The following is a 9996-nucleotide window of genomic DNA, read 5'->3' as shown; positions in this document are numbered from 1 at the left end:
TTTTGATATAGCAAACAAGACAAGTAAATAAAGTAAAACTAGCAACTAATTTTTTTGTGTTTTGATATAAGTGCAGCAAACAAAGTAGTAAATAAAATAAAGCAAGACAAAAACAAAGTAAAGAGATTGAGAAGTGGAGACTCCCTGCAGCGTGTCTTGATCATCCCGCAACGAGCGCCGTAAAAGAGCTTGATGGCGTGTATTTCACACGTTCGTTGGGCAACCCCAAGAGGAAGGTATGATGCGCACAGCAGCAAGTTTTCCTCGTAAAGAAACCAAGGTTTATCGAACCAGGAGGAGCCAAGAAGCACGTTGAAGGTTGATGGCGGCGGGATGTAGTGCGGCGCAACACCAGGGATTCCGGCGCCAACGTGGAACCCGCACAACACAACCAAAGTACTTTGCCCCAACGAAACAAAGGAGGTTGTCAATCTCACCGGCTTGCTCGTAACAAAGGATTAACCGAATTGTGTGGAAGATGATTGTTTGCAGAGAAAACAAGTAAAACAAGTATTGCAACAGATTTGTATTTCAGTATTAAAAGAATGGACCGGGGTCCACAGCTCACTAGAGGTGTCTCTCCCATAAGATAAAAGCATGTTGGGTGAACAAATTACAGTCGGCAATTGACAAATAGAGAGGGCATAACAATGCACATACATGGCATGATAAGTATAGTGAGATTTAATTGGGCATTACGACAAAGTACATAGACCGCCATCCAACCGCATCTATGCCTAAAAAGTCCACCTTCAGAGTTATCATCCGAACCCCTTCCAAGTATTAAGTTGCAAAGCAACAGTACAATTGCATTAAGTATGGTGCGTAATGTAATCAACAACTACATCCTCGGACATAGCGCCAATGTTTTATCCCTAGTGGCAACATCACAACGACAACCTTAGAACTTTTTGTCACCGTCCCGTGTGTCAATGCAGGCATGAACCCACTATCGAGCATAAATACTCCCTCTTGGAGTTAAAAGCAAAAACTTGGCCGAGCCTCTACTAGTAACGGAGAGCATGCAAGATCATAAACAACACATATGTAATAACTTGATAATTAACATAACATGGTATTCTCTATCCATCGGATCCCGACAAACACAACATAGAGTATTACGTATAGATGATCTTGATCATGTTAGGCAGCTCACAAGATCCAACAATGAAGCACAATGAGGAGAAGACAACCATCTAGCTACTGCTATGGACCCATAGTCCGGGGGTGAACTACTCACTCATCACTCCTGAGGCGACCATGGCGGTGTAGAGTCCTCCGGGAGATGAATCCCCTCGCGGCAGGGTGCCGGAGGAGATCTCCCGTAATCCCCGAGATGGGATCGGCGGTGGCGGCGTCTCGCAAGGTTTTCCGTATCGTGGTTTTTCGCATCGTGGGTTTCGCGACGGAGGCTTTAAGTAGGCGGAAGGGCGAGTCGGGGGCTGACGAGGGCCCACACCACGGGCGGCGCGGGCCCCCTGGCCGCGCCGCCATGTGGTTTGGCCACCTCGTGGCCCCACTTCGTATGCTCTTCGGTCTTCCGGAAGGTTCGTGGCGAAATAGGCCCCCGGGTCTTCGTTTCGCCCAATTCCGAGAATATTTTGTTACTAGGATTTCTGAAACCAAAAACAGCAGAAAACGAGAACCGGCACTTCGGCATCTTGTTAATAGGTTAGTTCCAGAAAATGCACGAATATGACATAAAGTGTGCATAAAACATGTAGGTATCATCAATAATATGGCATAGAACATAAGAAATTATCGATACGTCGGAGACGTATCGGATGGCCCGGCTCAAACCGGCCCGTGGATCGGTAGCCAACCGGGGCCATGTACCGTAAGAACACGTAGTGTCCTGATCATGGCCCGGTCACGAGGCCCGGCTTGGACCGAACGGCCTGGCCCCGAGCCCGGCTGACCGGCCTCCTCGAGTGTGCCGTGGCTGAAACTCACCCAACGGTTATATTTCTCCCTAGACTATAAATAGGCCTTCTTCCACCTTGGGTCTGGAGAAGTTCTCCCACTCTCTCTCCTCCATTGTTGACTTTGAAGAACTTGCCCTATCTCTTGATTCCCCCCATGATTCTTGCTCATTCTTGAGGGATCTAAGAGAGGAGATCAAGATCTACAATCCCCACCAATCCATCTCTCCTCTAAGTGAGGGGAACTCTTTAGATCTAGATCTTGGAGTCATTTGTTGATTTCCTCTTTGTTCTTCCTCTCTAATCTCATCCTAGCATTCGTTGCTTTGGTGAGATTTGAGTGTGAAGGATTTGGACACCTCTAGTGTTCTTGCTTTGCATCATTGCATAGTGTTGAGCTCTCCACCATGATTAGTTCGAGTGAGAGACCGTGAGCTTGTTACTCTTGGAGGGAGACCTCCTAGTTGGCTTGGCGGTTGGTGCTCCGGTGATCTCTTCAAGGAAGATTGTGAAGAGGCCCGGGCTTCTCCTTATAGAGCTTGTGAAGTGGTTGTGGAGCTTGCCATCTCCGGAGTGGAGGAAAAGCTTGATGACCCACAAGTATAGGGGGTGTATCGTAGTACTTTCGATAAATAAGATTGTCGAACCCAACGAGGAGCACAAGGTGTTGACAAGCAGTTTCGATGAAGGATTCACTGTAAATGCTCACAGTACAAGTATTCGGGGGTTTTGATATAGCGTATAAATAAAGTACAAGTAAATAAAATACGAGAGAAATAATTGCAGCGAGTGGCCCAATCCTTTTAGCACAAGGACAAGCCGGTTTGTTTAATAATGACCAAACGTTCTTGAGGACACACGGGAATTTAGTCTAGTGCTTTCGCTTCATATAGTTGATTAATCTTCATTGTTTTGATAAGTGTTGTGTGGGTGAACCTATGCTAATGCATCGCCCTTCCTAGGACTAATACATACTTGTGATTATACCCCTTGCAAGCATCCACAAATACAAGAAAGTAATTAAGATAAATCTAACCACGACCTTAAACTGCGAGATCCTCGCTATCCCTCCCGCATCGATATACCAACGGGGGTTCAGGTTGCTGTCACTCCGGCAACCCCACGATTAGCAAACGAATACAAGATGTACTCCCCAAGGCCCATAAAGGTGAAGTATCATGTAGTCGACGTTCACATGACACCACTAGAAGAATAACACCACAACTTAAATATCATAACATTGAATATTACCCAACATAATTCACTACTAACATTTAGAATTCACCCATGTCCTCAAGAACTAAACGAACTACTCACGAGACATCATATGTAACATGATCAGAGGTGATATGATGATGAATAACAATCTGAACATAAACCTTGGTTCAATGGTTTCACTCAATAGCATCAATAACAAGGAGTAATCAATACGGGAGAGTTTCCCCTATCAAACAATCAAGATTCAACCCTAGATGTTACAGCGGTGACGAGGTGCAGCGGTGGAGATGGCGGTGATGATGATGGAGATGATGGTGATGATGATCCCAATGATGTCCAGCTCGATGACGGTGACGATGGCGTCGATTTCCCCCTCGGGAGGAATTTCCCCGGCGGATTCCCGCCCGCCGGAGAGCTCTTTTCTCTCTGGTGTTTTTCCGCCCCGCGAGGCGGGCTGTGTCTCTTCGCGATTATTCCCCCGGAGCTTAGGTTTTCGGGACGAAGAAGTACGCGAAGGAGAGGAGGCCAGAGGGGGCTGTGGGCCCCCTCCCCACAAGGCGGCGCGGCCAGGCCTGGGCCCGCGCCGGCCTATGGGGGGGCCCATGGCGGCCCTCCTCGGCTCCTCCTTCTGGCTGTCTCCGTCTTCTAGAAAAATAAGATTTTCCGTGTAATTTCCGTCAATTGCTGATCTTCCGAAATATTGCATTCTGACGGTGCTTTTTCCAGCAGAATCCTGACTCCGGTGCGCGATCCTCCAATAATCATGAAACATGCAAAATAGATGAAATAACATAAGTATCATCTCTAAATATGAAATATATCAATGAATAACAGTAGATTATGATATAAAATAGTGATGCAAAATGGACGTATCAACTCCCCCAAGCTTAGACTTCGCTTGTCCCCAAGCGAAATCGAACTCAGTAAACAAGACCACATGTTTATGGAGTGAAGAGTCGATAGATAAAATACAGACAAGAAGCATCATATTAAGTCACACAAGACATTCTAGTGAACAGCTTCCCAATATGATTCAACTTGAAACAAGTAAAAGGAAATCACAAATAAAGGTGCATAGGAAATCATAATTGGTGATGGCAAAATTCGTTCTTGGTCAGAGAACATTTAACAGATTGTACTTATTTATCGAACAGCGCTCTTATATTAAAGCTTATAGCAAAATTTGCATACTCAATCATGATAATCTTCAAAGCTATATTCATTCAGATAAAACTTGTACTGAACAAGGAAGAATAAAAGGCATGATTAAGTAGATCACAATATAGATGGTTGGATCACAACAACTCAATTGCTTGCTCAAGATGGAGGGAAATAGGTTTACTGACTCAACATAAAAGTAAAAGAATGGCCCTTCACAGAGGGAAGCAGGGATTAAATCATGTGCTAGAGCTTTTCAAGTTTTGAAATCATATAGAGAGCATAAAAGTAAAGTTTTGAGAGGTGTTTGTTGTTGTCAACGAATGATAGTGGGCACTCTAACTACCTTATCAACCATACTTTCAAGAGTGGCTCCCATGAAGGACGTTATTTCTACCAACCAGGTAGATCATCCCTCTTCTCTTTTGTTTACACATGTATTTTAGTTTCGTTATTTATAGGTGACACTCCTCCCAACCTTTTCTTTCTCAAGCCATGGCTAACCGAATCCTCGGGTGCCTTCCAACATTCTCATTCCATGGAGGAGTGCTTTTTTGTAAAATTAGTTGCTTACTGATTGATCAGGGCAAAGCATGTGAAGAGAATTATTAATGCAAGTTAATTAATCGGGGCTGGGAACCCCATTGCCGGCTCTTTTTGCAAAATTATTGGATAAGCGGATGAAGCCACTAGTCCATTGTGAAAGTCTGTCAGAAGTAAATGACAAGATCGAAAGATAAAACACCACATACTTCCTCATGAGGAATAAAACATTGACACAAATAAGGGATGATAACTTTTGAATTGTTTAAAGGTAGCACATGAAGTATTTACTTGGAATGGCAGGAAATACCACATAGTAGGTAGTTATGGTGGACACTCATGGCATGGCTTTGGATTAAGGGTTTGGATGCACGAGAAGCATTCCCTCTCAGTACAGGTCTTTGGCTAGCAAGGTTGATTAGCAAGCATAAGAGTTGAGGGAAACAAACAAATATACATGTGATAGAAACAATCATGCATCTTACTTGTGAGCACAAACAATTTTAACTTCAGAATACTAAGCTCATAGTTAATCAAGAAAGAAAGATAATGAACTAACATATCTACATGTATTTCCTCTTTTCTATTTAAACTCAAAGTGTTGTTGCTATTGACCAATGCTAAGTTTGCCAAAACCAAAAAGATTTACTTGATGCTCCCAAAGTGATACCAATACTAACAACAAGATCAATCACATAATAGAGGTTGCAAACTAAAATAAGGTGTGCAATATGTAAATGATAAAACTTCTCATTAATATTCCATAACGATAACTCACACCAAGGGATACATAGATAACCAACTAAAGAGAGATACTTCCATACTGCAAACTATCGTATATGATAACTTCCCTACTCATGATATGACACTACTTGATAGTAAAAAGGTAAAAGATAGTGATGATGTGATACCGCGGCACTCCCCCAAGCTTGGAGGGGATGCCAATACCGATGATGAATTACTCCTTCGGTGGTGATGGTGAATCCTTAATAAGCTTCTTGACCAGCTCCCCCAAGCTTGGAGGGGATGCATATTCTGGTTATAACCAGATCATATTAAAAGAAGATGACGAAGCCAAGACAGCGTTCATCACACCGTACGTCGTGTTTTGCTACAGAACAATGCCTTTTGGTCTGAAAAACGCGGGAGCAACATATCAGCGGATGATGCAGAAGTGCTTAACAACACAGATTGGTAAAAACGTACAAGTGTACATTGATGTTGTCGTCATAACTTCAGAAAAGGGGACAACGTTGATCGAGGATTTGAAAGAAACTTTCGACAACCTCGACAAATTTTGTCTCAAGCTGAATCCGACGAAGTGTTCTTTCGGCGTTCCTGCGGGAGAACTTCTTGGGTTCCTGGTCTCAGCAAGAGGGATTGAAGCTAATCCCGAAAAAATCCAAGCTATCGTAACAATGAGGAAGCCAACATAGTTGAAAGAAATACAGCAATTAACTGGGCGAGTCGCAGCTTTAGCGGATTCGTCGCCGAGCTCGGGAGAAAAGGCGCTACCGTTCTACGCCTTAATAAAACAAGGAGAGAAGGTTCCGAGTGGAACGAAGAGGCGAGATAGAGCCTTTGAGGATCTTAAACGCACAATTTCGACACCACCAATCTTGGTGGCGCCAAAAGAGAAGGAACCGCTCCTGTTATACATTGCGGCTACACCCCAGGTGGGTCAGTACGGCGTTAGTTGTCGAAAGAGAAGAAGAAGGAAAACTCCATGGAGTGCAGAGACCGGTATACTTCATCAGTGAAGTTTTATCGCCTTCAAAACAGCGGTACCCGCAGTACCAGAAACTAGCATACGGAGTGTTTACAACCGCAAGAAAATTGCGGCACTATATTTCGGCGCATCCGATAATAGTGGTCAACGAGGCACCTCTATCCAATATACTAAACAATCCAGAAGCTACAGGTCGTGTCTCCCTTTGGGGAATAGAACTTTCTCCTCGGGACATCACGTATGAAAAAAGAAAAGTAATAAAGTCGCAAATTCTGCAGGATTTCATCGCAGAATGGATGGAGCTGCAGAACATAGGACCCCCGGATTTATCGAGAACCTGGACCATGAACTTCGATGGATCCAAGAGATTAGAGGGAGCTGGAGCAGGCGTGATACTCATATCACCTGAAGGCGACAAATTAAAGTATGTCTTACGGATGACGTTCCCAAACGCGTCTAACAACGAGGCAGAATACGAAGCCCTTATACATGGGATGAAGATGGCGAAGGCTTGTGGCGCAACTCGACTAAAAATCTTTGGCGACTCACAATTGGTGGCCCAACAAGTAATGAACCAATGTGATGCAGTCAATGATAGCATGGTGGCATACAAGGAAATGTATAACGAGCTGGAGAAACTGTTTGATGGATGCGAGGTAAACCACATCGACGAGGCTAAGCAATGATGAAGCCGATGTTCTTGCAAACATCGGGTCGCAGTGCCTCGCGATTCCTCCAGGCGTGTTCTGGGAAGAGATAACAGAGAGATCCACAAAGCCGAAGAAATCAAAAAAGAAGGAGAAGGATGAGAAACCCTCGGGGGCTGTGCAAGAAACACCGGAAGAAGAAGAGGAACAGGATCTAGTACTGATGGTGTAAATTACATGGATGCAGGCGTACATCTCATATATCCTAAGAAAAACAATACCCGACGATCCAGTCGAAGCAAGACGAGTGATTAGGCGTTCCAAAGCCTTCACTGTGGTCAAAGGAGAATTGTACACACAAAGTATTTCGGGTGTGTTACAAAGATGCGTTACACCCAAAAAAGGAAGGGTAATTCTGAAGGAATTACACGAAGGAGTATGCGGTCATCACGCAAGCAGGCCGAGCTATCGCGGCCAAGGTTTTCGGAGCAGGATTTTACCTGGTTGACAGCAATTGAGGATGTGAAGGAAACGAGTGCGAACTTGTGACGCGTGCCAGAGATTTGCCGCGAAACCTCACTCTCCGGCGGTGGAGTTGATGCCAATACCATTATCTTGGCCCTTTGCTCAATGGGGACTCGATATGGTGGGAAAGTTACACAAGGCCTCGCCAGGAGGATACGAGTATATGCTCGTCGCTGTCGACAAATTCACCAAGTGGATAGAAGCAAAGCCGATAAATTCACCAGACGCAGCATCAGCAATAAAGTTCGTGAAAAGCATTGTTTTTCGATTTGGAGTACCTCATAGCATCATCACGGACAATGGCAGTAACTTCACATCCAAGGAATTCAAGGAATACTGTGCAGAGGTGGGCATCAAATTACACTTCGCGTCAGTTGCGCATCCGCAAACAAACGGCCAAGTCGAGAAAGCCAATGGTATAATCTGCAATGGTATCAAGAAGCGCTTGCTAGGACCACTCGGAAAAAGCTCGACATACTTGGCCGAGGAGCTGCCAAGTGTGTTGTGGAGTATCCGAACAACACCAAACACGGCGACACAGGAGACTCCGTTTTTCTAGTCCATGGAGCTGAGGCAGATCGCCAATAGAGATAGAGCATGATTCTCCAAGAGTCACTGAGTATGATGCAGAAGCTTCTAGGAAAGCATTGGAAGACGATGTCGATGCATTGGACGAAGCCAGAGACGAAGTACTGTCACGGGTCACTAAGTACCAGCAGGACATGAAAAATTACCATAGTCGACGTTTGCGTCCAAGATCCTTTCAGGTCGGAGACTTAGTTCTGCGACTCAATCAAAATAGTACTGAAAAACTTGAGTCGCCATGGCTTGGCCCTTACATCATCACAGAAGTAATCAAAGGTGGAGCGTACAGGATAAAGGACAAGAAGACGGGGGATCCCGAGAAAAACCCCTGGAACGTGGCGCAGCTAAGGCGTTTCTACGCCTAGAATCAAAATATAGTCCTCCTTGTAAAAATACAATGTACTGAAATGCCCGCGAGTTTTCAGGCGCACTCTTTTCCTTTTTCGGGGCACCGAGTGGGGCCGGAAAAGGTTTTTAATGAGGCGGGCTCGCGGTGCTGCAATATAATAAAGATAGTCGAGATATATATCTTTTTTCGACAGGATCGGAGGTTTATGTCCAAGAATTACAACATATATTACTGACAAATATTTCGCTTTGGTGGAAAACACCTCGCAAAATAAACGAAGAGACAAAATAGAAATCAGCAAAAACACTTGGGGGCTTGTACCCGCAAATATAGTATATTCAATATAATTTAGTGGCTTTGGTTTAAAACCTCGCATATACAATAAAGAAATCCACCACCGAGTCACTCGGGGGCTTGATGAAGAAAAATAAACAAATTTGTTGGCTCTACAATATAGAATATGTTTACAACATACAAGATGCAAATCCTGAGAAGGCTCGACAAGCCACAAGAAAAAATATCAATTCCTGCCTAATATACTATCTATGGATAGCCCTCTGTTATTTGCAAAAGTTGTCGTATGTTCAGCATAGCTCCCTTTGACAAAGAATTCAGAGTCCATCCGAAGAAGCTCGTCCATCATTTCCTCGGCTACAAGAGTTACAATATCATTGATTTTGTCGATGTTCCTTTTTCGTTTCGACTGCTTGGCCAGGCACTTGGAGACAATCGTCGTCAGGTCTAATCTCCGGTAGCAGATCTGTATCATAATCATTGCGAATCTTGCCCCAACAGACAATTGAGCTCGCACAAAGTTATGGATACGAGGAGCATCCCGAAATTTTTCCATCAGACCAAGAAGAGTGTCGGGTATCTCGTTCCGAGGAAACATTGTCTTGTAAACCAGGGACAAGGTCCTGGTGCAGAAATCAAGGAACTCGCGAACCTGATAGGCGCGGTCTTGAAACCTGACAATCTGTCGGGTACGTTCTGGAGTGGCCCAGAAAAGAGAACCATGGTCAAGAGAAAGGTTAACAAGAAGATTTGTCCTTGTGTTTACCCTTTCGTCTTCGGCAACAGCGTCGAGAAAGGAACCTATTTGGCGACGGCACAGGAATTTCAAAAAAAGGATACATCAGGAAGACAGAAGAAGTTTTGATTTGAGAAAGCATACCTGACATATCCGCACTGGCTTCATTCATCAAATCGAGCATAAAATTCTCTCGAGTGGTTGCCTTTTCAGCTTCAGAAACGGCGGCTTCCTTGGCAGCTATGGCTTCTCGAGCTTCTTGAAGTGCAATTTTCTCTTTTTCGGATGCC

Source organism: Lolium rigidum, chromosome 4, assembly GCF_022539505.1.
Source record: "Lolium rigidum isolate FL_2022 chromosome 4, APGP_CSIRO_Lrig_0.1, whole genome shotgun sequence".
Classification (NCBI taxonomy): domain Eukaryota; kingdom Viridiplantae; phylum Streptophyta; class Magnoliopsida; order Poales; family Poaceae; genus Lolium; species Lolium rigidum.
Note: the sequence above shows the minus strand (reverse complement) of the source record.